At 45.6% G+C, this 12,327-nt stretch overlaps 1 protein-coding gene across 7 annotated transcripts in view; it reads left to right on the top strand.

Moving 5' to 3' along the window:
• Positions 1-12,327, top strand: part of RBM33 (RNA binding motif protein 33) — a 138,744-nt gene that overhangs the window by 41,236 nt on the left and 85,181 nt on the right. The gene's annotated exons all lie outside the window — the stretch shown is intronic.

The following is a 12,327-nucleotide window of genomic DNA, read 5'->3' as shown; positions in this document are numbered from 1 at the left end:
CTTCTTCTTCTTTTTATCTGACCCATTGGTTTTTGTCAAATTTCATCAGAACAGTAATTACAGTTCTGTAATCTCTACCAGTGAATTTGATTGGTTGAGATGGCGTAAACGATTTTCTCAGGCACTACTAAACTGAAGTTTTTGGATGTGCAAACAAGGCGATTTGTGTTCTACAGTTGAAATATATAATCCAATTTAAATAAAATAAAAGTTCTAAAGGCTGTAGAAAAAACAAAAACAAACCATTTATTCTGAAGTCTACCGCCGTTCACGCAGTGTCAATTACACCACCCTATCAAACACGTTACATTCGTTATCCGTACCCGTTGTTTGTGTCCTTTATGACGTCCATAAAAACAGCAAGTTTCCTGTTTGGAATAATTTTCAAATTTTCTTTTTGACTGCCCTATAAACTGCCCTATAAACTGCCCTTTGTTTTGACTGCCCTTTGACTGGCAGACAGAGTAAAATAATTACCCTATTGCTCTGTGTGCGTGTGCATGTTCGCTCAAGACGAGATTCCATACAATTTACCAAATCCAGAGTCAAAACAGTACAAAACTGCAGCTTCGTGTTCCGCTTCGTGTTCCGCTTTGTGTTCCGCTTTGTGTTCCGCTTTGTGTTCCGCTTTGTGTTCCGCTTTGTGTTCCGCTTTGTATTCCGCTTTGTGTTCCGCTTTGTGTTCCGCTTCGTGTTCCGCTTCGTGTTCCGCTTCGTGTTTCACAGTGTTCAAAATATAACATCAAATTGAAATTCAGCCGTTCCTCAATCATATAAATATACCGATGGACGAACAGAGTGAACTTGCTTAACCCCACTTTGTGCTGCACGTGCGGGGTAATGACGCAGTCAAAATGGCACTCTGACTTGTGTTGCTGTGATTACAAAATCGAGCAGCCCAACACAGAATAAACCTTTTTTGTCATCATGTCTACACAGAAAATCAGCTGTTTTGTTTTTTGTTTTTTCATCTCTGATGAGAGCGAGCCAAGACCTTTCTGAAATGTATTTTGGTTTTGAATACCGTCGACCATCTTTTTTTTTGTTTATGTCGACCCCCAAATATGACCACAAGAGTAAAAACAATAAAAAAGAGATATTTCAGCCATTGTTTCTTATTTTGTCACAAGTGGTGTTCGTCGACCAGTGGTCACTGTTTGTCGGTTACCAATAGCTTTACCGATAACTCCACTCAATTATCAAAAATTTGGCAGGTTGGGATGGTGTGGCAGGAGATTAGCTAAGATGGTTTTACAAATATACTGAGCTTCTTTTTGATCCTTAGCAAGCAGCTTTGGCCTGTTGAAAATATGGAGGAATTTTTTTTAAACAAAAGCTGGGGAAGGCCTGCAGGTTATTCTAGTATAAAGTAACCAGTGCTTTTCTCTCACAGAGTCCAGTGCTCTGTGGCAGATCCTTGTTCCCTGGTGGTCTCCTGATGAATAAAGCCAGTCAGCAGCTATGATGAATAGGACTCGCCACCCATTGTCACTCTCGGGATGGACAATGGATGGGTTTCTAATTGCAGTTTTATCATGTGCACCAGGAAGCACTATGCCTTCCCTGAAAAGTACGTCCAACAAATGCATGCAAATTGGAAAAATCGCCGCAATTAGAGCAGCTGCAATGTCAGGCTGTCAGGGTGCTTGGCGCTAGCTCCGTGCTGTGCACTGTGTGCAAGCACAGGCTGGAAATTTTTCTGGGATCCATCTTACACTTTGGCCAGTTTGTCCATTCAATTCAGAAAGTGTGCTGACATCGTTTTATTTTGGGATGCCATTGCTTATAGGATAGCTTGCTTAAACCTTCCGACCTGCTTTGCCATGTGAGTGAGTGACACGTATTTAAATTGTGTAAATTTTTTTATTTTAATCAACCAGCTCTTTATCATTTATTCACTGACCTGGGTTCGAATCCCGACACAGATATAAACTGTCATGCTGGACCTGGTGTTTCACAGACAGGGTGATTCATCAATGTGTGTGCCATCCTTGGATGGACGTTAAACTGGGCGTTCCTTCTGTACATGAAATGAACGAATGAATAATCTATTAGCTTTGTGTGCCTTTCTCCTCGTGTTTATGCAGTGTTTCATTCATATCCTTCCAATGTTTCCTTTATCATATTGTTAAATTTGAGAGTTTCTCCTTCCATTTGAACCTTTCAACCTTCCCTTCGATCTTTTTCCTTGTTCAAGGAATAAGAAAAATCAGAATATCCATATTGATGATATGTTGGAGAAGGATCATGGTTTTCGTCTCCCAGTGATGTCTCAGGTGGATTCCATTGTGTTTTGCATTAATACCATTGCACCAGGAAGGTAGTCACATGAATATCAGGTCAGGTCAGGTATGGGAGCATGTGCCAGAACAGCACGTCGCTGCGTCCACTTTCCGCCGGTACTCCAGGGGCCTTCGTCTGGCCATCCCCATCTCCTTGAGATGATGGTCAACCTGTTGCAACCATAAGGCACGTGGTCGACCCACTGGCCTCCTCCACTCATGAGACTCCCTCGCTGAGAGAATCTGGTGAGCAGGATCAGAGTCAGGAAAACGAGCCACATGTCCATACAGCCGCAACTGACGCTCACGGACTATGCAGGTAACAAATCTCATCCGAGTCTCTCTCAGCAACCGCTCGTTGGACACAAAATCCGACCAGCGATAGCCAAGGATTCTCCGAAGAGACCTGGTACCAAAGGAATTAAGTCTCCGTCTCAGATCCTTGGTCAGAGTCCAAGTCTCGCACCCATAGAGCAAGACTGGAAGTACCAAGGACCTGAAGACTTGGACTTTCGTCCTCCCGCACAGGTACCGGCAGCGCCACACCCCATGATCCAGTGAATCCATGACTCCCCAGGCCCGACCCAGACGTCTATTGACCTCTGACTCGCAGCCAGCATAGACATGAATATCACTGCCAAGGTAAGTGAATCTCTCCACGACCTCAACATCCTCACCACAAACAGACACAGACAGGACAGCAGCATCCAAGATGTCACCGAAAGCCTGGATCTTAGTTTTGACCCAAGAAACCCGTAATCCCAACGGCTCAGACTCCTCATTCAGCACCTCGAGGGCCCCCAAGAGGATGTCTAAAGTCTCCGCAAAGATGACTGCATCATCTGCAAAGTCAAGGTCCGAGATCTTGACATTCCCAAATGACGCACCGCAACTTGATCTCTCCGACATCCTCCCTAGAATCCAGTCCATACAAGTGCTGAAAAGTGTGGGGGCAAGTACACATCCCTGACGAACTCCAGTAACAACTGGAAATAAGTCAGAGATGGTACCACCACACTTCACAGCACTCTCAGTACCAGAGTAGAGTTCAGACATCAGATCGATCAGTTTTGGTGGCACCCCACGAAGACCAAGAATCCTCCAGAGGACATCCCGATTCACTGAATCGAACGCTTTACAGAGATCAACATAGGCTGCAAGCAGTCCCTGCCGAAACTCTTGTCTGCGTTCGGTGAGGACACGAAGTGCAAGGATACGGTCAATCGTTGACCTCTTTGGTGTAAAGCCTGACTGCTCTGGACGCTGGTGCTCAAGCAGATGGTGGCGAACCCTATCGAGAATTATCCGAGCAAAGACCTTGCCCGGCACTGAGAGCAGCGTCACCCCTCGGTAGTTGTTGCAGTCTTGGCGCTCACCCTTCCCTTTCCAGAGAGGGACAACAAGGCCCCTCTTCCAGTCAGTTGGGATGATGCCTGTGTTCCAGGCAGAGCACAAAACTGCATGCAACGACACGAGTGCAGCATTTCCACCAGCCTTGAGAAGTTCGGCATGGATGCCACAGATCCCTGGAGCTTTGCCCCGGTTCACCGCAGTCCGTGTTTCCACAAGCGTAGGTGGACCACAGTTGATTCGAGGGTCAGCAACAGGGATTGTAACACCCTTGACGTCCAACTCGACAGTTGGGGGATCAGCCTGGTACAACCGCTCAAAGTAACCGGCCCAGCGGGCCTTCACTTCAGACTCCTCTGTCAAGAGCCTACCACTCTCTGTTCGAACTGTAGTGCTCCGAGGGATGGGCTTGGATGAACGTAATGCGCGAATTCCCCTGTAAGCGGGACGAGAATCACCTGTCCACAGGTGATGCTCTACCCCCTCACAGATTCCTCGCACATAGGCCTCCTTGTACACCCTCAGTGCACGTACAGTTTTACGCCTCAGCTCCCTGAACAGCTCAGCTCTGCCATTCAGCCTGGCCCTGCGACTCTGGTCAATGGTATCCAGTGTCCCTTGAGAGACAAAATTCTTCTTTGCCCTGCGGTGAGCTCCAAGGCATCCACCGGCAACATCAAGGACGGTGGTCTTGAAGGCGCTCCACAACTCTTCAGGACCCCCAAAGCACCCAGACCCCCCAAGTGTCCACTCAGCCTGTTCGCAAACTCCTCAGCTACTCTCTCATCCCTGAGCTTGGCAACATCCAGCCTCGGCTGGGATGGTACCATTCTCCAGGATTTAAGGTGCAGCTTTAGAGTTGCTACAACAAGCCTGTGGTCAGTATTGAGGAACTGAGCACTCCGGTAGACCCTGCAGTTCTGGATCATCCTCCAACGACCGTCAATGAGGACATGGTCAATCTCCTTTGCCACACCGCCAGCGTTGGAATACCAAGTCCAGCGATGAGCTTGTGGGCGCTGAAACCATGAACCAGCCACCCTAAGTCCATGACTTCTTGCAAAGTCAAGGAACTTAGTGCCATTCTGGTTCATAGTTCCTGACCCATGGGGACCAACACACACCTCATAACCATCCCTATCAGTTCCAGTCGATGCATTGAAATCCCCCAAGACTAGAAGTGTATCTCGTCTGGGGCACTGATCAACCACAGACTCGAGTGTGGCGTAGAATGCATCCTTCACGGTGAGATCACTCGCCTCAGTCGGAGCATAAACAGAGACCAGGGAAATGACACCTAAGGAGTGACGAATCCTTAATCTCATAATACGCTCGTTGACCGGTGTTACCTCAATTATCATTGGGGTCAGCTTATTGGACACAGCTACAGCAACTCCTTGGGTATGGTAACCATCAGAGTGACCAGACCAATAGTAGGTGTAACCACCCACCATTATCTCGCCGCAATCCGGTCTCCGAACCTCAGAGAGAGCTGCAATCCCGATGTCCAAACGCTTGAGCTCAGATGATAACAGAGACAGGTGATCATCCTCTCTTAGGGATAGGACATTCCAGGCACCCACCCGAAGGGACCGCCTCAGGTTAACCCAAGGAGACCGCCGTCTGGTGGACGACACCTCATGAATATCATTGCCCCAGGAAGGTAGTCACATGAATACCATTGCCCCAGGAAGGTAGTCACATGAATACCATTGCCCCAGGAAGGTCGTCACATGAATACCATTGTCCAGGAAGGTAGTCACATGAATACCATTGCCACAGGAAGGTAGTTGCATTGATGCCAAAGGAAGGTAGTCACGTCTATACCTTCTTCAGAAATTCCTTCTTCAGGTCCATTCTAACTACTTATCTCGGAATAATCGTTGTTGGTGTTTTCCAACTGTTCTCAAGTTGGGCATTGGTAGATCTTCGTGACTTTGTGCAGTCATTCCTTGTTTTCAAGTCTGTAACATGCTTCATGAATGCCCATGAGTGGTTGGGTGATACTTTAGAATTGTTGCCCTGCAGCCACCCTCTCGAATTGAAGATGGTCTCGATCTTTGTTTTTGGGTGGTATGGAGATATAATTTGTTATGGAGTTGGTAAAAAGTGTAAATAATTTGCCACATCACAGCAATGAGTGTGAACGGCATGGTGTGTAGTAAGTGAATGGGGGCAAGTGGGTGCTTTTACGTACCACTTGAGTTTTTAACCAACCCGTTTTTGCTTGGTGCACCCATCATAGCTATTTTACTGTTCTTCTTTTGGGGCTGGCAGGATGGCCTAGAGGTACTCGCACTCGTCGCAAGCTGACTCGCCTGGGTTCGAATGACTATCCAGCTATAAACTGTCATCCCAGTGTTTCACAGGTTGGGTGATTCATCACTGTCCGTGCCGTCCCTCGGATGCACGTTAAATGTTGGCCCTATCTTGCAGAATTAGTTGGTGGACGCTCAGGATCACACAGTGTCCTTCGCGAAGAGTAGGCAAGCTATCGCCGTCACCCTGACCAAATTACAAGTTGCTGCCCTAATTACATCGTTGAGTGTCAAGCCTGGCCAGCCGGTTGGTAAAAGACTCGGGCCAAGAACTTCCCCACCCGGCCAATCCCACAAGAATGTGGGAATAATTGTGGCCATTATAGAATAATACTTATAATTATAACAAGAGCGAGAATTGCTTTTGCAGTACATGTCCCTGACTGGTCCCAATGAATGTTCGTTTATTTGAGTGGTGTATAATGGTGCTTTCGGTGCCAAAAATAATAAGAACAAGAAAAGGAGCAATCAGAGATTGCAGACCCTTGCCAGGACTTTTGTGTGGTGTTTGTGCACTGGTCTGTTTTGTAATTAATAACAGAGATAACTAGAACTGCCACTTAATTGCTGCCAGTGATGACCGGGTACCAATACGTCCCGCTTTGATGCAACCCTGCTTTGATCAGACACTTGACCCTGACCCATGACGTTTATTTTTATTCAATTGAATTTAGAATGGGATGAAAATAAATTCTATTCAAATCAACCAGAAGACCAAACAGGTACAAGTCCTGCATTGGAGTCATCAGAAGGAACCCAAACAAGCAAAAATCAAAGATGAAGTCATCAGGAGGAACCTGGATATCATTCACCTTTCAGCTGCTATTCCTCCACCCTCAAACCCACCCAGGTTCAGCCAAGTGAACCTTATTCAAAAAATAATAAAAAAACGAAAATAACCCAAATTCAAAAAATTAAATATTTCTGGCGGCCACACCATGCGCCCGATCAGGTTGAAATTTAAAACATATATATTCCCCATTGCTACTAGATCACAATTGTGAAGTTTCACATCGATTGATTAAATGTCTCAAGAGAAATAAAATTTTAAAGGTTTTCGCTCAATCCAATATGGCTGCCAGACCATGTAACATTGTAACATCAATTATTCAAAAATTCCCTGGTATCCACAAGGCTTGGGGAACATTTGTGTGAAGTTTCCCCTCGATCTGTCCAGCTGTTCTGAAGAAGAAGCATGTTATGGGTTTTAGGGTAAATCCAAGATGGATACCAAACCATGTGACATATGAAGTCATATGTGTAAACCATTTGTTCCTTGCAGATAGGCGGTCATATGTGCTAAGTTTTGCCTCGACTTGTTCAGCCATTTCAGAGAAAAATATTTTTGAAGGTTTTCTAAAGAAAAAAATCAAAATCGCTGCCGAATCACGTGACCGATGACGTCATCATTTTTCGTTTTTCTTTCTGTGTACCATTTTATCCCGAGATGACCCTCAAAACTTTTCATACTGATCAGATATAACGTTCCACATATGCAATTATGACTTCATAATGAAGGCACCGATGAGGTAATTAAAAAAAAAAATCACCATTCCCCAAGAGGAGTACTTGCCATGTACCAAGTTTCAAATTTTTCCTTGGTGCAGTTTCAGAGATAGAGGTCCAAAGTTTTTTTTTCCCATTTTTCGAACATGGTTGCCACACCACGTGACCTATGACGTCATAATTATCAATAAAACATTCTACATGAGGAGTTGCTCCTATGGAGAAAATTCTGTCTCAATCCGACAAGCGGTTGTGGAGAAATACACGAAAGTTCTGTTTAAACAAACAAACAAACACAGACAGACAAACAAACAAACGGACCCAAATGCAATACCCTCCCCCCCCCCCCCCCCCCGTCGATGGTAATGACCTGATGTGTATATATATATATCCATGAAGCATTATATATATATATATATATATATATATATATATATATATATATATATATATATATATATATATATATGTTCATTTATTGCACCTCCCATCCTCCTCTTGCCGAAACTGCTGCGTAAAGCAGCCAAGAAGGCCTACACAAGGTAAGCGTGATGCTGTATCAAACCCTTCCTAGAGTTCCTCCACAGCTATAAAGACATTCACAAAAGTACACACATGAGAAGCCCAATGCTACACACCCCCTCAGCTGCTGGACCAGTTCCATCACTTTTTGGCGAATCATTAGTGACAGCATATACAACAATGCATGCTAATGAGGCTCCCAAGCATGTACCACGTGCAAATGTCAAAAGCAGTCAATATATAAATGATAAAGAAAGACACACCCACATCTCTCACCTGTGAATGGAGGTAATAGCGAATCAGCTGTCACCTAATCAACTAAGCTCAATACAACAGTCAGGTGGTGCGTCTGATGTGTAAAGTACGTATATACACTGCATGGGCCAAAAGTATGTGGCCCTTCTAATTAGTGGATTTACTGATTTCAGCCACACCCATTTCTGACAGGTGTATACAATCAATCGCACAGCCGTACAATCTCCAGAGACAAACATTGGCAGTAGAATGGACCGTACTGAAGAGCTCAGTGACTTTCAACATGGCACATCATCGGATGGCACCTTTCCAACAAGTCAGTTTGTCAAATTTCTGCCCTGCTAGAGCTGCTCTGGTCAACTGTAAGTGCTGTTATTGTTAAGTAGAAATGTTTTGGAGCAACAACAGCTCAGCCGTGAAGTGGTAGGCCACATAAGCTCACAGAACGGGATCGCTGAGTGCTGAAGCACGTAGCACGGAAGAATTTTTTTCGTCGGTTGCAACATTCACTGCTGAATTCCAAATTGCCGCAGGAAGCAATGTCAGCACAAGCACTGTTCGTCGAGAGCTTCATGAAATGGGTTTCCATGGCTGAGCAGCCGCACACAAGCTGAAGATCACCATGTGCAATGCCAAGTGTCAGCTGGAGTGGTGTAAAGCTCACCGCCATTGGACTCTGGAGCAGTGGAAATGGGTTCTCTGGAGTGATGAATCACGCTTCACCATCTGGCAGTCCGACGAACGAATCATGGTTTGGCGGATTCCAGGAGAACGCCACCTACCCGAATGCATAGTACCTACTGTAGTGTTTGGTGGTGGAGGAGGAACAATGGTCTGGGGCTGTTTTTCATGGTTCAGGCGAGACCCCTTTGTTCCAGTGAAGAGAAGTCTTAACACTACAGCATACAATGACATTCTAGACAGTTCTGTGCTTCCAACTTTGTGACAACAGTTTGGGGAAGGTCCTTTCTTGTTTCAGCATGCCAATGCCCCTGTGCACAAAGCGAGGTCCATACAGAAATGGTTTGTCGAGATCAGTGTGGAAGAACTTGACTGGCCTGCACAGAGCCCTGACGACAACTCCATCGAACACCTTTGGGATGAATTGGAACACTGACTGGGAGCCAGACCGAATCACTCAACATCAGTTCCCGACCTTACTAATGCTCTTGTGGCTGAATGTAAGCAAATCCCCGCAGCAATGTTCCAACACCTAGTGGAATGCCTTCCCAGAAGAGTGGAGGCTGTTATAGCAGCAAATGGGGGTGGGGGATCAACTCTATTAATGCCCATGATTTTGGAATGAGATGTTGGATGAGCAGGTGTCCACATACTTTTGGCCATGTACTGTATTTTTGTGCGTGTGTATACATGTGTATATGTATATATTGTTGCGGTTGTGGGAGTAGATGGAGGAATTTCATAGCAAAGTTAGCATTGTATGGAGGTGCTTGGTCTGTGGACGTGTAGGAGACATCTCGATGTAAATTAAGTTGGGAAACTGTGAACCTAAGTGTTACTTGTCACCACACAGGGGGTGGTGCTGTGTTAATTAGGTTGAGATTAAGGCCAATTTTCCCCAGTATGTAATTGCCCCCTGTGACCTTTTCCTACGTTTTCGCATTTACAAGCCAGCAATAATATAATTACGTTTTTATAATAACAACAACAACAATAATAACAGAGCTGCCAGTCCAAGTAAGCAAGGAGCTCCACATTCGGTCTTCATACCACCAAGTCACTCCCCCGAGGTTTATGATTGGTGAGTGAGACATGAAAGAGTAGGGGGAGGGTGGAGGGGGGCATGATCGGAGAACGGGGAGGACACAGTTGTTGGCAGGACACATTTGGTGGAGGAACGTGGCTGAGACAGGATCTCGTTTTTGCTCTCCTCTCGGCATGACAAAATGGCTGCGTGTTACTCGAGTTCATGCTGGTGAATTTGCAGCGTCCTGGGCAAGGCGCTAGCCATTCCTCTTCGGCTGAGTCGTGAAGTTGAATGATTATGAGAAAGAGAGGAAGAGGAGTGCACCTCTCAGTGAACTCGGCGTTATCCCGTTGTGTATTCAAGGAGGAAGGTGGGCGATCGTTGTGAGCAGACCTCGTTTAAGAGAGGAACATTCGGCATATTCGTTCATGAGAAGAAGCCGAACGGCAGTTGGTGAGCCCTGGCATTGAATACCGCATCACAAATTACCTCGCGTACGTTTCCCGCACAGAGAGCGGCTCGGCACCATTTTGGGCGCATCTTCACGCACACCACTACGCGGCTCGACCCCGAAGTTCAATAAAGACCATGTTGGGACAAACCTAAGTTCTAGAATAAAGGGAGGATTTTCTTTTGTTTCGTTTTCCCCTTGTCTGTGTGCAGAGGTGCCTCAACTTTAGGCTTTAATTTATCTCGTGTTTAATTTTTACACTTTGAATTATTACGATTGTAAGTATTTGACTTATTTTCATGAAATCCCTGTGTTTATTTTAAGTTGCTTGTGTTGTTTGTCTGTCGTGGGTTCGAGATAAACCCCTTGTGCTGTGCTTCCATCGTGTCCGTGCGTTTGCCTCCCATTACCCTCCCGCGCGCACCATAATCTCCGAGGATCACTTGTTCACCTCCAAGGAAAACCTCTCGGTGATCCGGCCTGATTGGTGTTAACCTCCCGTCCACCACAGTTGCGTCGGGGGAATTAACCTAACCACCAGGGCCGTGACAATATATCGTTATATACCTGCGATCATTCCAATTGCAGTGGGCCATGAACTAACACCCAGGCCTAAAGCCTGAGGCCTGTTGATCTGTGCTGCTTCATGGAATGGTAGCGCATGATTTTAATTGGGGTGGAGTCAGGCCAGCTGTCCACCCAATGGGTGTAAAGCAGTGTGGTGGAGTCAGGGCAGTTGAATGGTGACCCATGTATAATACTGTATGTGATATTTTCTCAGTCCAAAAAGGGCATAACTGTGAAAAATTGACGAAACGTCCTGAAACTCGTACTTGTTCTATAACTCATCATAATATCGCCATTTACCGAGTCTCAGTTGAATATATTGTCGGGTATGGGAAAAAAGTCAGAAAAAACACAGGTGGGACAGATGGAGATCAAACCTCTAGTCCCCTCTGGCAAAACCGGTAGGCGAGTATTATAAGAAGTACAAGGTGTTTGAAAAAGACCTGGATAACTTTCGTTAATGTATTTAGAACCACAAATGATATGACGACACCCTTTGTTTTATATGATACAGAAACTCATAAAATATTCTTTATTTTCAGGTCTGGTGGTTTAATGTAACTCAAGCCAAATGACGGATCCAAACGCAAGGCATTTGCCTTGGAAATGCTCAGTTACGTAAAGGATGATGAAGATTACCTGAAAAAGGTCATTTTCACAGATAAGGCTTGCATTCATGTGTTGGGGAACATCAACCAGCACAATGTGAGGATCTGGGGCTCCGGAAACACCCCACGTGATCATTAAACACATACGTAACAGTCCAAAGGTCAGTGTGTGGTGTGGCCTCCTCCATGACCGCTTGGTGGGTCTGTTTTTCTTTGCGGCGGATATGGTCACCTCAACAATTTACATGAACATGTTGGAAGGATTCGTCTTCCCACAGATTGAAGACCTGGTACTCCATATCATTTTTCAACAGGACGATGTGCCCCCTCATTGGGCCTCAGTCGTTCGAGTTGTCCTGAATGAAAAATTTCCAGGTCACTGGATTGGCCGAGATGGACCAACCGCCTGGCCCTCACAATCACCAGACATAACCCCCCCTTGATTTTTTTTGCTGTGGGTGTTTGTCAAAGATGTTGTCTGCAGTACCAAGGTAGCAAACCTGCAGGATCTTCGTTCTCGGATCACAGCTGCAAGCGCACTGGTGGATGCAAACGTGCTGAGCCAAACATGGCAAGAACTCCTGTACCACCTTGATGTCCTGCGCATGAAGTGTATTGATGGTGTGCACAAAACTTTATAAGTTTCTGTATCATATAAACCAAAGGGTATCTTTGTATCATTTGTGGTTCTAAATATATAAACAACTAAAGTTGTCCAGGTCTTTTTCCAACACCGTGTGCTGTTCCTCCATTTAAATCC

This window comes from Eptatretus burgeri, chromosome 8 (genome assembly GCF_056783735.1).
Source record: "Eptatretus burgeri isolate ZD-2024b chromosome 8, Ebu_testis_v1, whole genome shotgun sequence".
NCBI classification, from domain to species: Eukaryota; Metazoa; Chordata; class Myxini; order Myxiniformes; family Myxinidae; genus Eptatretus; species Eptatretus burgeri.
The sequence above is the reverse complement of the archived record's forward strand: the minus strand, read 5'-3'. Positions and strand labels throughout refer to the sequence as shown.